The sequence below is a fragment of the Primulina tabacum genome, chromosome 3 (genome assembly GCF_025594145.1).
Source record: "Primulina tabacum isolate GXHZ01 chromosome 3, ASM2559414v2, whole genome shotgun sequence".
Classification (NCBI taxonomy): Eukaryota; Viridiplantae; Streptophyta; class Magnoliopsida; order Lamiales; family Gesneriaceae; genus Primulina; species Primulina tabacum.
Window position 1 is genome coordinate 18137732 of NC_134552.1, and position 17702 is coordinate 18155433.

Consider the following 17702-nt stretch of genomic DNA (forward strand, 5'->3'; position numbering starts at 1 on the left):
TGCATGGCTAATACTCTGCCCTGAGTTGGCTGCTTCCACTGTGGGCACTCCTTCAGCATGTGGTCACTGGCCCCACATTTGAAACACTTGCCAGACCCATACAAACACTGTCCCGGATGCTGGCGGTTGCATTTCGGGCACACCGGGTACTCTCCCGGCCTCTGAGGAGCTTTCTGCTGTTGAACTGAACCCTTGTCCTTTGGCGGTCCCTGATATGGCTTCTTCCCTGGCGGCCCCTGAAACGACCTCTTAAACTGAGGTCGTTGTTGCTGTTGCTGTGGAGCCTGATAGGGCCTCTTGCCCTGCCGGTCGGCCTCGATATCCCTCTGATCCTGCTCTGCCGCCAAAACCCTGGACACGGCAACTGCATAGGTAGTAGGACCAGCTACTCTCACATCATGGCGCAAGATCGACCGCAATCCATCCATGAAATGCCTCAGCTTCCCCTGGGCATCATTAGCTATCAGGGGCACAAAGTGACACCCCCTCTCTAACTTCCTCATGAACTTCGCCACGCTGCTATCCCCTTGACGCAACGTCATGAACTCTCTGGTTAGACGAGAGCATACTTCCTCAGTGAAGTACTTTGAGTAGAAAACCTCTTTGAATCCATTCCAAGGCAACACTTGCAGATTAAATGCCACTGACGCACTCTCCCACCATAATCTAGCGTCCCCTGTCAGAAGGAACGTGGCACACCTGACCCTATCTGCATCGGTCAGTTCCATAAAATCAAAGATTACCTCGATGAACTTAATCCATCCCTCCGCTATCATCGGGTCAGTGGTACCCGAAAACTCCTTCGGATTCATCCTCCTGAATCTTTCATACACCGCCTCCGGTCTGGGCCTCTCCCCTGCGTCTACTGCAGTCTGGTTCCTCGCAAACTGTGCGAAGAACTGCATCATACCTGCAAGCACTGTGCCTGCATGTCCGGAAGTGGAGGAGGAGGAGCATCTCTCCTCTCCTCTCGAGCCTCTCTATCCTCATCCCTTGTTTCACGGTCGATCACACGTCTAGGAGGCATACTGTTCCAATAATTTACTCAACACGTAAACCCCACATGCATGAACATGATATAGACACATAAGATGCACGTACTTGAACTTTAAAATATGCACATGCTGAAATCAGAACTTAATGCTTATTACATAACATAAATTTGAAACCTTAAAACTTACAGACTTGAGGTGTGACTTCGTGAGCTTCTTGCAACTGGCAGTAGGCATAACCCTTTACAAGAACACCGCTCTGATACCAACTGTAACGTACCGTACTTTTACTACTTAAAAATTTGCGTAAAAATTTAAATTTTTTTTAATTGAAACGTGAACATTCAAAATTCGATAAAAGAGATAAACTGTACGTCTCACAAGTTGTTGCAACAAAAGATTTGAAATTTAAAATTTGACAAAATTATTGAATGTTTTCATAAAACTTAAAATATGGCGGTCCTCGGGTCTAGCCTCCCGCTCAGTCCAAGCCTGCTCCTTGGAACCCACCTCCAGCCTCCTCATAAATATCCTCACCTGCATCGATCAAGTCTAGTGAGTCTAAAGACTCAACACGTATAAACTTGGAGTAACGAATAATACATAATAAAACCACATGCAGCTTTAAAATAGAACATACATACTTGAAGCTTGAACTTACACTGAACATGAACATACGTACAATACTTAGACGTGCCATAACGTGAAACTTTTCATAAACATACTTGCATACTTGTACATACTTGAACATACATGAACTTCATAATTTTTGCGTAGAGGCATGTTTCAAAGCAAGTGACCCATAACATAAATCGCCTGATCAGACTAAACCACAGTACTGGGATGACAGGGGCGAACCCACTGCCACATACATGAGATCCTCGTTTATGCTTTAACGGGTGGATTGGTCCTCGTTCATGCTTTAACGCTTTCCAATCCTAATCTAAACCCGTTCATGATTTAACGGGGTGGGTTGGTCCCCGTTCATGATTTAATGCTTTCCAACCCCATACATAAATTGATCACAAGACATTTAGCATACCTCAAAAACTTGAAAAAATATATTTTCTTGCATGTCAACATACTTACTTGGCGTTGAGGGATTCGTTGGATTTCATTTGGGGCCGTTACTGCACATACTAACATGAATTCAAATGCTTAACTTGCATAACTTAGAAGTAGGTATTCGTGCTCACCACCGAATTAAATAAATAACTTAAGACATTCTAAATCACTCGGGACTTGACCTCATATAATCATTGCGTTGAACCATGATATGAAAACCCAAAAGCACAATAAAGTTTTCCCAAAACAGGTGCTACACGGACCCCGTGCCCAGGTCCGGCTACGGATCCGTGTAGGTTCGCTAAAATACCTACCAAAAGAAGGGAAGGACACGGACCCCGTGCTAGGGTCCGTGTAGGGGTCCGGGTATCCTCGCAAATTTGACACCGAAAATAAACAAAGGCACAGACCCCGTGCCCTGGTCTGTGTGGGGGTCCGTGTCAGCTCGCAAAAAGGACAGTCAAGAAGAAACGAAGACACGGACCCCATGCCAGGGTCCGTATCCGGGTCCGTGTACCCTCGTTGGACGCGAACTCACGAAAATTCTGTACATGCCAAGCTTGTTATTCTAGACTCGATTATACAGATCCATAGTGCAATAGTGAAAATAGTTTATTGCAAAAAAAAAATAACTTTTAAAAAAGAAAGTAAGGTGAGGAAGAGCCTGAAAAAAGGAAGGAAATTTGATTCTAAATAATTCAAAGCCAAAAAAGTGGGCATGTATGGAGTAGAAAGATATAAGATGAAAAACCTGATTGTGCACTACTCAATGTAATTATTGTACTTCCTTCCTTGTGAACATCCTATATTTTCTTTAGTAGCACATAACTAAGCCACGATATATACCTAGAAAGTCCTAGTGATTTGTGTTTATTGGTTAGTATGTAATGGAGAAGAGGTATGTTTGCACCAACATGTCAATTGAGTTGTCTTGCATTTGTGTGAATGAAGTATACTTGAAATGCATGCTATTAGAAAAAACATAATACACACACATTCATGTTCAATTCAAAATTGTAGTGTGTAAATTTCAATGGGTGTGCAGCGAATTGTGTTGTGCTTTGACTTTTGGGAAGTATGTCACAAAATTTGTTGAGGCATGAATATGAGCCACGAAATCTCCACTGAACAATTTTTTATTTTGTTTGTAGTTATGTATTGTAACTTATTTTGCTCGATGACGAGAATAAGGTTAGTATGAGGAGATTAATATGTGTCGATTTTACTTGTCATTTCGCGTTATTTTGAGTATGTTGTTACATGTTTTTTTTATCACGCCTTGTCAGTATTTTGTTCATTTATTTTATAGTTTTTTATATGGGTTACTCCTCAATTGAATTGGTTAATAGACAAAAGTGGCAAAAAGGCGAACTCAAGATGGAGTAACAAAAATGGGGCAACAGAAGTCGTGCTAGGTTTGTAAAAAATGATTGCCCTAGTACAACCAGAATAAAATTTCTTATGTTGGCATAATAAGCTATGCTAAGGTGTTAAAAAATGACCGCCCTAGCTCAACACACGAGAAAGCAAGTGCTGGACAGAGTGAGGCACTCTAGGGCGGTAAAAAATGATCACCTTAGCGCGGCATGAAGAAGGAAACAAATCTGTGGGATCTTTTGGGCGAGGAAAGAAGGCTTTTTAAGGATTATAATACACATGTAAAAGTAAGAAGACCTAATAGTCTAAATGAAGACACCATAAATAGCCACAAGAAGAAGGAGACGCACACGAGAAACACCGCAGGAAGAGGGAGGATTGCCCAAGGGAAGAGCAAGCGAAGAACAAGAACTCAACACCTTGTTTCTCCTTTTCTCTTTTATTTTAGTTAAGATTTAGGGGATCCTAGCCCCAAATATTTATGTTTTGATTTCTTTTTGAAGATTTTATTTTATTTCATGAGCATACTTGCTTATGTTATTGTTCTTTTATTGCATGTTTGGAGCATGATCAACTTTGAAGTGCTTTTATGTTTTATAATTGAGATCGAGATGATATTTTATAATATGATAGAGGAACATAATCAATAGATCTACAACTTGCATAGATATATGACGTTGGATACATATTGATAGTCATAGACAAAAAATCGAAATCTAGTGAATTCCTCGGTACTTTAATGCAATTATAATGGTTAAATAACACAATGACACTTAGTTATTTAATTTTTTTAATTAGATCAATCTATCTTGACATAATATATTAATAGATTTATGGAATTCTGCAAAAGCATGAGTTAAGAATTGAAATACATTTATTAGAGAAGATTCAGGGATACGTAAACCGAGATCCTAAAAATTGTTTGTTTATTATTTTATTTTCAATTATCATATTTTGTTCGTGTTATAATTTTATTTCTATATTAGTTTAGTTTATTAATAATTCACTTATTGTTCAAGTTAACTAAAAAATTGTTCATGAGATAAATTTGTTGTTTATCAATTTCTGTGGAAACGATACTCGTACTTGTTACCATATATTAAAACTTGACCTGTACAGTTGCGGTAATATCGAGCAAACTTGAGAAATTTAATTGTTCTAAATTATTGTGTTAAAAAAGCTCAATCACTTAAGTTTCTGGATGTCTATCAAAAGTACAATAAGATAGCTTTAGCTCCTGATGATCGTGACAAAGCAAGTTTCATCACTAATAAAGAAATCTTTGCTATGAAGTATTGCCCTTCGGGATCAAGAATGTTGGAGCTACATATCAACAATTGGTGAACAAAATTCGAGAACTTGATGGGACGAAATGTGGAAGTATACATAGATGTCCTGCTCGTTAAGAGCATTCAAGCAATCCAACATGTGGAGTACCTTACAGAGTGTTTCGAAGTACTGAGACAAGAAAAAGGATTTCGTTGGACATAACATTTGAAAAGATATTTAATCACACTGTCATTCTTCGCCAAACCTCAATAAGGAGACACGTTGCTGCTTTATTTGGGACTCTCAGTCCGAAACAATTAGTGTGGTAAGTAGAAGATGGACGGGAGCATAAACATGTATGTTACATCCGCCGAACTGCAATTCTGCAACAAAGAAATTATGTCCCTATTTCTAATCACGCAAAAAGCATCTCCAACCCAAGCATCAAAATAGTATTTCACGCTATTTTGACGCTTGGGCATCTCTAATGTAGCCGCAGCTCCATTTCCCTATGCGCCACATTTGGCGCAGAGGAGTTTCCTTTTTAAATTTTTTTTTTAATTATAAATATTTATATTAAGAATTATAAATATTATTTATATAATAATATGATATTATTATTATATTCATTTAATAATTAGATATATTTAAATAATATTTATTTTAATAATTAAATATTATTAAATTTATAAATATATTTTTAAATAATTTTATAATTAAATATCTAACACACAAATTTATTGAATAATATTTAACATTCAAGTGCACAGTTAAAATAAAAATACGAATTCAAAAATTTAGATAATTTAAATGCAAATATAATAAAAGATAAACAAACTAAATCATCAATAATTTGAAAAATCAAATCCGGATCCAGATCCTCCAAAATCACCAAAATATTTTTCAAATGCGTTGGTCTCATGTTGACGACGTTATGCATCTCTTTTTTGCGTAATTCTTGCTCGTTCATTTCAATTCGTATAATTCAATAATATATTTAAAATAATTAAATTAATTATTTATTTAATATTGTCACAATTATTAAAAATATAATATTAAATATATCCAATATAAAATATAATTATAATTATATCATTAAATTTAAAACATATACATTTAATACTAATAAAAAAATTAAATAAATAAAATAAAAAAGAATATTTCGAGAATATTTTTTTTAGATTAAGATTTGAAGTTGATGAATTGGAATAAATATTATATTTGTTGTAGAAATTCGAATATTTTAAAATAGAGTTATTTTAAAATATAGTTTTGGATTAGAGAAGTCTAAGCGATGATATTGACCAGCCTTCCATTAAATCAAAAGTTCTTTGCTCTGGAAACATGTGATCAGATGGTTAAGTGGATAGTCAAGAATATAAAATTGAATTTCAACCATCGTCATATCAACAGATCCAAAAAGCATTATCAACCCCAACAAAATCACCATTCGCCAACTGCGAAGTGACGATGCAGTGCCACCGCGGCCACCTTCAAGCAGCCCGACTTCACCTCCGATCGATCCCATGGCTTGGATTGACGAAAACTTACCACTGTCGCCTGTAAAGAACAGCGACCTTCCACTTCAAACTGGACATCGGGCTAACATCAGCAGCCTCCTCCATTCCTTAGAGCGAGCAGCCACCGTCCCTCTTTGCGTACACAACCAACGAGCAATTAACTGGAGCTAGCGAACCTGAAACAAACAACAACCATCATCCTTCTCCCACAAAATCGCAAGCCTCCGCAATCTCCCTCAGCCTCTTGCGCCGTCGCCTTCATCATCGGCTGCCACGGTCCACAACTCAGCTCCCCAAAACACCAGCGGTGCCTCAGTCACAATTTTTTAAGATTCAGTACCCCTGAAAAACCCAAAGGTTGCCCTTTTATTATTTTAAAAATATATAATTATATCCACGAAATTTACATATGTTTTTTTCATCTAAAATATAATTTAAAAAAAAATTAGTTATCAATTATCATGAAATAAGAGTAAATACTTATTTTGACATACAAAGTACCTACTATGAGATTTCAGATACTTGATTTCGCTCTTTGAATACTCCAGATGTATAAGAAAACACTATATTTTCAAGTAATCACTACAGATCGATCATCGTTGGTCTTTTCATGAAAAATGCATTATGATAACTTATTCATGTCATTTTATTTTTTAAAAAAATTATAGTTACCACTTATCATTAAATAAGATTAGATATTTATTTTGATTTACAAAGTACCTATTTTGGAGTTTCAAATGCTTAATTTGGCTCTTTGAATACTCCAAATGTGTAAGAAAATACTGGATCTTCAAGAAATAACCATAAATTCTGTAATTGTTAGTCTTTTCATTGAAATTGAGTTATGATGACTTATTCATGTCATCCAATTTTTGAAAAAAAACACAGTTTCTTACTAATCATGGAATTAAAAAAAATACTTATTTTGACCGATAAAGTACCTATTTTGATGTTTCAGATATTTGATTTGGCTACTGAATACTTCAAATGTGTAAGAAAATACTTGAATTTCAAGTATACTAAGTGGATTTTGACGAAATCATTTGTGAAGTCAAAATGTGGTACCTAAATTGGTACAAAAAGTATCTCATTAGAATATACAAATACATGATTTTAATCCCTAAATATTCATATCAAATTATTTGGGGATGTCAAATTATAGTTTGATAATGACATTCATGAAATAAAAATTTGATACCTAAATTAATACAAAAAGACATAATTCTAGTCAACATACTTGATTTTTATCATTTAAATACTCAAATTCGATTATTTGATGATGTCAAAATATATAATTTGAAGTTAATATTGAATAGCTTTTGATGATGAGATTTATAAATTAAAGAGGTGATACTTAAATTGACACAAATAGTACCTAATTCGATATTACATATACTTGATTTACCCTTTTAAGACTCAATTTTGATTATTTTAGCATATAAAAAAATAATTTTAAGTAATATTGAGTGAATTTTGATGTGTCATTTGTGAAGTTAAAATGTGATACCTAAATTTTTACAGATATTATCTAATTTGAATGTACCAATACTTGATTTTACTCTCTAAATACTAAAATTCAATTAATTTTTTATGTCAAAATATATAGTTTGAAGGTAATATTGAGTGGTATTTGATGATGATATTCGTGAAGTAAAAATGTGATACCTAAATTAATACAAATAATACCTAATTCGAGTCACAAAATACTTGATTGTACCCACAAATAATACATAATTCGAGTCACAAAATACTTGATTGTACCCTTTAAAGACTCAAATTTGATTATTTGATGATGTTCAAAAAATATAGTTTGAAGTTAATATTTTCTATGGTCTCATTAATGAAGTAAAAATGTGATACATGAATTGGTATAAGGAAAACCTAATTCGAGTTACAAACAGTTGATTTTATCCTTAAATACGCATATCCGATTATTTGGGGATTTCAAAATGAATAGTTTGAAGTTAATATTGAGTGACATTTGATAATGACATTCGTGAAGTAAAAATGTGATGCTTAATTTAATAATAATAGTATCTAATTCAACTCCATGGATATTATCGAATGGCCTTTGGTAATGGCACCAGCAAAAGCTTTTAACTTTAAACTATATTTTTTTTACATTCGTAAAGTAAAAATGTGATGCCTCAAAATGTGACATATTACTTATTTGATAACGACATCCGTGAATTATAAATGTGATACCAAAAAATGTGACATTAAAAATGTTTAATTTGACATCCCAAATAATCATATATGAGTATTTATGAGATAAAATCAACTATTTGTAACTCGAGCTAGGTTTTCCTTGTACCAATTTATGTATCATATTTTTACTTCAACACCATAAAAAATATTAATTTCAAACTATATTTTTTGACACCATCAAATAATCAAGTTTGAGTTTCTAAATGGTAAAATTGAGTATTTTGTGACTCGAATTAGGTATTATTTGTTTTAATTTGGGTATCACATTTTTACTTCACGAATATCATCATCAAAGATCACTCAATATTACCTTCAAACTATATATTTTGACATAAAAAATTAATTGAATTTTAGTATTTAGAGAGTAAAATCAAATATTGGTACACTCAAATTAGGTACTATCTGTAATAATTTAGGTATCACGTTTTAACTTCACAAATGGCACATCTAAAGTCACTCAATATTACTTGAAATATTTTATGATATGCCAAAATAATCAAAATTGAGTCTTCAAATGATAAAATCAAGTATAGGTAGGATTGAATTAGGTATTATTTGTATCAATTTAGTTACCACGTCTTTAATTCACAAATTTTATCAGCAAAGGTCACTCAATATTAACTTCCAACTATATATTTTGACATCCTCAAATAATCAAATTTGAATATTTTAAAAGTAAAATCAAGTATTTGTGAACTCAAATTGTGTCTTATTTGTATTAATTTAGTTATCAAATTTTTTTACTTCATGAATGTCATCACCAGTGCCACTCAATATTAACTTCAAACTATATTTTGAAATCCTCAAATAATTAGATACGAATATTTAGGGAGTAAAATCATATTTTGTAGACTCTAATTAGACACTCTTTATACCAGTTTAGGTATCACATTTTAACTTCACAAATGACACCATAAAAGTCACTTAATATTATTTAAACTCAAGTATTTTCTTGTACATTTGAAGTATTCAGTAGCCAAATCAAATATCTGGAACCTCAAAATAGGTACTTTATCGATCAAAATAAGTAATTTTTTTCTAATTCCATGATTAGTGAGAAACTGTATTTTTCCAAAAATTAAATGACATGAATAAGTCATCCTAACACAATTTCAATGAAAAGACTAACAATTATAGAATTTATGGTGATTTCTCGATGATCCAGTATTTGCTTACACATTTGGAGTATTCAAAGAGCCAAATTAAGCATTTGGAACTCCAAAATAGGTACTTTGTAGGTCAAAATAAATATCTATCTTATTTTATGATGAGTGATGAACCATGTAAGTTTTTTTAAAAATAAAATGACATGAAAAGACCAACAATTATCGAATTTATGGTGAATACTCGACAATATATATTTTCTTATACATTTGGAGTATCCAAAGAGCGAAATCAAGTATCTGAATCTCCATAATAGGTACTTTGTATGTCAAAATAAGTATTTAATCTTATTCCATGATAATTGAGAAATAAATTTTTTTTAAAATTACATTTTAGATGAAGAAGACATGCGTAAATTTTGTTGATAAAATTATATATATTTTTAAAATAATAAAAGGGTAAAATTGTAATTTTGGTTTGTATGGAGTTAAAACTAAAATTATATCGTCGTCATGTACTAAATCTTAAAACTTTTTGGTGAAATACTGGATTTTAATTCAAAGATGTGTAGAGAGATTTTTGACACATTTACCCTTAAAAATTCAAATGAGTGAGATAAACAAGAGATAAGGGATAAACATGCTTTAAAATACGTGAAAATTTAAATAAAGAATAAAAAAATGGGTTGAAAAGGACATCAAACTTGGACATGACCATGGTTCAAGCCACCGGTTAAACGGTTCTCAACCGTTGGTTTGACGATTCAAAATATCTCTGTAAGGGTTAATGCTTGAGAGATGTGAGGTTATATAATAGTAGCTGTGTAATATTGTAAATTTGTGTTTTATCAGAATTAAGTGTTGTGCTAAATGTTACAACATTTAAGATAACATGCAGCGGAATATTAAAGTTTTTGACACAAATTAACTTTAAATAAATACGATAGACAAGATTAAATTTGCATATGTATTTATACTTGTGCGGTGCCTCAGAACAAAAATTAATCATTATAAAAACCAATGAGTTTACACGAAAACAATATCAATAATGATTATTATTAAAATCAATTTTCTCAACACATTGAGAAAATAAATAGATTTCTAAAAAAAAACCAAAAACACTAAAACATAAATATGAAAGCAAAAACGTGATGCCAAAAACTTGGAGAAACAAAACCCGATCTTCAGCCAACACTTATACGCGTGTTGTCTGAAATGTCTCCAACAATTACGACAACACGTGAAACATCATTTTTCAAAACAAAACACAACGTCCTTGTAGAATGTTTTTCTTTGAAATCCACGATGTGCAGAGTGCGTGAATGATCAATCAAGAAGCTCACGAAAATCACCTCACGTATATCACCTCTAAAAAACTCTATCCACTAAAAACTTTTTGTACGAAAAACTCTCCGTCTATTTTTGCATTACATGAATCCTCTTATTTTAGGCTTCATCTCTCCTAGATTTTATCTTCATAAGGAAATCTATTACACAATGAAAGTAAGAGTTTAATTAGGAACAAACTCTTTTTAAACAAGGATACCATATCACAAAAATCTTAGCATAAATATCTTATTAATTTTCACATTATCTAGAAAGACAAAACTATATTTAAATATTCCAAAATCATATCAATAAGAAAATAAATTTAGGGAAGATATTATTTTCAGGAATAAATTATATCTTGAAATTCAAGATTATTTTTCCTTTCAATCTTGGCCATAATTTTCTTTGGAGTTTTCAGTTCATGCACTGCCAGTTCGATTACGATTAATCAACTATCACGGTTACAGTTTGACAATTTAATTTTTTTTAAAAAAAATAACTTATACTTTTTAAAATATGATTAAAAAACATTCCTAATTTTTTATTAAAAAAATAAAAGGGTAGAATGTTTTTTGTCAACGCATAAAATTATATAAATAATACGAAGTTAATAGAATTTTGAACCATCTAAACTAGTAATCCAACTGCTTGTTTACATGTCGATTAAATTTAATATAAATTATAAGTTTATATGTGGTAAATTTACGTATGAAATATGATACTAAGAATTTTTTTAAAGATAATATTTGAATAATAATTTTATTATATTTTGTTTTCTTTTAAAAAAATACTGTTATGGAGGAGTGAGAATTTGGAAAAGAGAATTTGATATTTGATAATAAATCTCTCTATAATATTATATATTGTACGGAATAATATAGAGGTGCATAATGTATTTATTAATATAAATAAATTGACCTTATAATTTGATCATGGTATAATTAAGTCTAGTGGTTGAGTGTTGTTTACTTTAAGTGAGAGGTTTATAGTTTGAATCTGAACCAATACATTTTCATTTTAGAATTTAAAAATAAAAAAAGTGAAAACTTTTGAAACACCGGTTAATCGGCTGCTCACGGTTTCAAGTTTAACAAATTGTAACCAGCCCGCTTTTAATATCATTGCGTTGTTTTTTTATTTGAGTATCAGAGTATCTACGTCGAAAAACCAACGTCTCTGACATATGTTGGTAATGTATTTGACAACTAACGAAGTTTGCTTTTATTGGTTTGCGGCTACGGGGATTTGTTTACAAGTCAATCGTCTAGGACTATTTGGACCCGTTTACGACCCTGTCACTGCAAGGAATTATGTCAATTTTTTCCACTTTTCTAGAGGGAGGGTGTTCTTTTGGTATTTCTTACTGGTACTTACTCTGTTGACTCTTCTATAGCAGGCATAAGGATATCCCAAATGATATATGGTCATATTCTCCCTTGAATTTATTTATTTTTCTTCTGATATGAAGCTTCTTATAGGCGATAAATGTACAAAGTATCCAAGATATTTAATTTAGGTTTTGTAATTGTTTCTTTTATGAAGATTGTTGTAGAAGAACACTTATTTTGTGAATAATAATATATGTTATTCATTTATTGTGAAACCATACATATACAAGACTAAGAAACGTAACATATCACAAAACTAGGAAAAATCACAAGTGACTCCTAATAACAGGGAAAGATCATAAGAATAGGAAAGAATACAACAATTAATTACAACAAACTCTTGTTATGTAACATCCAAGAATACTAAGGACCTAACTCTATATAATTCAACACTCCCCCTCAAGCTTGATTGTAAATATATAACAACTCAAGCTTGCTTCGCATGTCATAGAAGTAAGGTCGATGAAGAGGCTTAGTAAGAATATCAGCAGCTTGCGTTTGGGAAGGAATGTAATACATAGAGATAACTTTATCCTCGACCTTCTCATGGATAAAGTGGCGATCAATGTCTATGTGTTTGGTGCAATCGTGTTGGACAAGGTTTTTTGAGATACTGATGGCGGCTTGATTGTCACAGTACATGGTGATGGGACTGGTTACAAGAAATCAAAGATCAGTTAGCAGCTGTCTCAGCCAAATACCTTCACATACTCCAGTCGCTAGCGATCGCAGTTTAGCTCAACACTACTACGAGCTACCACCGTCTGCTTTTTACTCTGCCATGTAACTAAATTACCCCAGACGTATGAGTAGACATGTCAAAATGGGTTGGCGGGACGGGCCAGACTGCCACCCGTCGCAACCCGCCATTAGGCGGGGCGGGACGGGCTAGCCCGGCATTTTGGCGGGCCTCTAAATGGTCAACCCAACTCAACCCACTTTGGCGGGCCTCTAAATTGCCTAACCCAATTTAACAAGTATACGTATGAGCACAACCCTGATGTATATTTTTTACCAGAGATTGAACCTGCCCGGTCGGCATCCTTGAACACTACTATCTCGTTTCACTATCTTCTGGAAGAACAATCCCAACCCGGGGAGCCTTTTAGGTATCGGAGAATCGTCAATATTGCATCCATGTGTGTGAATGACGGGTTACTCATGAACCTACTCACCATAGACACTGAGAATGCGATGACGGGCCTTGTATGAGCAAGATATATCAATTTGCCTACTAAGCGTTGATATCTCCCTCTGTCTACCGACTCCTCGGATGTTCTTATACTTAGTTTGATAGTTTGATATTGGGATCCATTGGGATAGAGCTGGTTTGCAATCTAGCATCTCTTAGCAAATCCAGAGTGTATTTTCGTTGTGACACGGTGATCCCTTTCTTTGAGTGAGCCACTTCCATTCCCAATAAATTCCTCATGTTCCCAAGATCTTTTACTTCGAACTAGGAAGCGAGCAAATGAATAATGTCATTTGATCTAAAGTATTGGCCGAGATTATCATTAAAGAATTCGCCTGCATTGCCAGTATGGAATATATTGATGTTTGAATTAAATTTGTTGGTAACGATGACATAATATTGTTTGAACAATTGACAGGCTCCTGATTTCTCCTTCATGAGATACACCCAAGATAACCGAGTGTGGTCATCAACAAATAATAGAAACCATCTAGTACCTATGAGATTAGATACCTTAAAGGCCCCCAAATATCACAATGAATCATCGAAATTGTTTAGATGCAATATATGGTCTTGATGCATAAGTGCTTCGAGCGTGTTTAGCATAGTGACAAACATCACATAAAAAATCTTTTGCATTCTTATTATGAAATAGAGATGGAAATATGTGGGGCCATTAGTTCATAATCTTTATTACAATGCAATCTGATTAGGGTTAATTAATTACTTTGGAAAACGAGTGAATTTTTTTTTACAATGAGCCCAAAATCGTGTCAACTATAATTATGATACTCAAAATAGTACATAATAAAGTCTCGTCTAAACATATCACGTCCATAAAATAAGACCAGAGATAATCAAAATCAATCTACATACAATCAACTCATATTTTCGAGACATGTCCCTGTATATAGATACATATATACACTGAGATAGACAACTAAACCTCAATTTAGATATGAATCCCTCCAGAAATATTCTCTCCAGTCTCCTGATAACCTGGAATACCTATAATTGTCCACACACAAAGACAACAACAACCCCCCTTGGGGGTGAGCAAAGCTCTGTATGGAACAACTATAATATATACAACATGTATCTACACAATGATATATGATATGCAATGCATGCATGTTGCATGTCGTGGGGATATCAGGTCAAATTCTCATTCACTGAGCATATATCAGAACCAATCGAATCGCTATCAAATCAATGCTTGAGCTAGCACACTGGCCTCAATCAAGTATAAGGGATAATCGTATGATGGCATCGACAAAGCGCCATCAAATCTCAAATCTCAATCAATCGATCATCGGGGCCACGAATGACTATGTGCCACATAATGCCAAACATAGCATCGTGCTCACAAACCCCATAATCAAATCCAATCATATCAAGGTATCTAAGGATCATAGTTCAACGTGCATGTCATGTATCGATGTATGAATAAAATGATGTGTGTTTTTAACAAAGTATTTATGTTATACATTGATATCCAATCATAAATGTCATGTATGCCACATCAACTCAACAAATAAGGCATATAGACACATATTCTCAGTTAAATCAATCAAACATATATCATATGACACATATACATGTCGTATGTTACTCGATCGCAACATACCTCAATTCTTCGTCTCTAGTCAACGTAGGTTTAAGATTTCAGTACATAAATTTTATTCCAAAAGAACGCTCTCGACACGAGGATTTCGAATATGTAATTAGTTTCGAGTTTCAACAACAATTCGAGGTAAATTCGGACGAGAGAATTCGATTTCTAAACTTTTATCCGAAATTCAAAGAAAGAAACGATAATTATTCTGCCAAAACTCATTCTTATCAACATTATATATATGTTTGCACGCTGAGGCGGTAAAGTAATGGCGCACTAGCGCGCCAGATTCTGTCCTCAAACCTTGATACTGTCGTGCTGGGGCGCACAAGAAGTAGCGCCCTAGCGCGCCATGTTCTGTCCGAAACGCTAGATTTTGAATTAGCAAAAGTGGTCAACTTGAAAGTTGTAGATCTATGTCTTATTTTTCATTTGCCACTTAACTCACTCAATTTGGATATCATACTCGAAAGTTGTGCTCGTTTTTTCCAAAATGTGTCAGTGCAGGAATTTCAATGCACACGATACACTTCGGGATGATTTTGCCCCTAATTTCCAAATGGATTTCGGACATAACTCAAAACATGAAAGTTCTAGTACTATGTATTAGCTTTTCAATGAAATTAGTTTCATTTCATTTGGACTAACACTCAGATAATTATGCTAAAACCCGTCACATGTGTCACTTTTATACTGCGGTTTAGCATATTATTCAAATACAATTCTACTACTACTACAATCTTTCATTATCAAAACATATTTCTCTAACAACATGACAATCTCATGAATTATAGAGAATCAAAGTATGATTTACGATAATATTATACACGGTCCTTACAAAATAACTATGCAAGGTATAAAAAATTTGGATGTCCTAAACGATAATGTAATCTCATAATGTCATGATTATTATTGGATGAAAGACAAGAAAATTTATTTGATAGTGGCTTGGTTGTAAATCGGTTTGACACACGGCAGATTGATTGTGATTGGCTTTGAGAAGGTAGAGCCCATTGTGATGATCAACACATCCGATCGTCATCCCCGTGTCCTGCTCCTGAAATACACATGAACGAGAATTAAACCAAGTCAGGCATTGCTTATCATTGTTGAGTTTGTGAATAGACAATAGGTTGCACTTTAGCTTTGGAATGTAAAACACAGAGTATAGTGTTATATTTTTGGAGACTGGGCACAGTTCCAACTCCATGAACACTTGACTGTGAACCATCTGCAATCATCACTGAAGTGGTCTGTTGGCATGGTGTGTACGTTGAGAATAACAGGCGATTTCTGGTCATATGATCAGATGCCCCCGAATCTACGATCCACTATGAGTTATCTGCTCTAACAATCTTGGCCTGAGTATTATTACCTCAGTGTGCAATGTTCCCAGAGCTGGAGCTTGAGTTGGGTGTTGTTGCCGAAGTGACCCCTGGATTCATCGAAATTGCCTTGCTGATGAGGTTATGGATAAAATGCAGTTGATCTTTATTCAAAGATGAAGGGGTAGCAGTGGAAGTGATTGTGGCAGAGTTTCCCTTTGGTTGTTGATTGCTGGAGTAGTTTCGTGGCTTTCAATCTAGTGGTTTGTCATGAATGACCCAGCATATGTCACGAGTGTGATCGGTTTTTCGGCAGTGACCACAGTAGGGTGGTGGCTTGCGGGGTCGATTATCACCACTGGTGTCTGCAGCATATGCCTGAGGGTCCAAATCTGTCGCCAAGGAAAACCCTTCAGCATTCGAACTATGAGTAGAACCTGATGATCTTCCCATCATTACCTTTCGACGCCTTTCTTCTTGACGAAGCATAGAGAAGACTTCCCTGAGAGGTGGGAGTGGTTTGATGCATAGAACTCGTCCTTGTACCTCATCGAGCTCTTTGTTAAGACCTGACAGGAATTTGAAGACCTTCTTTTTTCAACAATCTTGATAAAGAGTGATCTGTCATCTGGGCACGTCCAGTTGTGTGTGTCATACAAGTCGATTTTCTGCCATTGTCTTGTTAAATTGTTTTAGTACTGTGTAGCACTTAGGTCTCCTTGACGCATTTCATACACCTGACTTTTAGTTTCGAAGAGCTCTGAGGTGTTGTCTGAGCTGGAGTAGGTTAGCATGGCTGTTTCCTAGATATCTGCAGCTGTATGGCAGAGAAGAAAGTTGATACTCGTCTCTTCAGTCATCGATCCAATGAGCCACGATTTGATCATGATGTCGGTTGCCTTCCAAGCTTTGTACGCAGAGTCCTCGAGTTTTGGCGCCTTGGAAACACCCGTAAGAAAGTCTTCCTTGCTTCTTCCACAAATGAACATGAGTACGGATTGAGACCATTGCAAATAATTGTGGTCTGTGAGTTTGTGGTTTGTGATTTGATGTGCAAAGTGCTCGGAGGTTTGGGAAGTGTTGGATGGGGAAGGTGATATGTTAGCGTTTGAGATGGTTTTATCAGATATTGAGGTCATCATGGCTCTGATACCATGTTAAGGTTGATACTTGAACCTAACTTAACCCCAAAAGCTAGCTCAAGGGGGAAGGATTGTCCGAGCCCATATATACAAGTCCCATAAATTGTATCCAACCGATGTGAGACAACTATCACACCCACATCACGTCCAGAAATGAACATCTGGAGCGTGAAATTT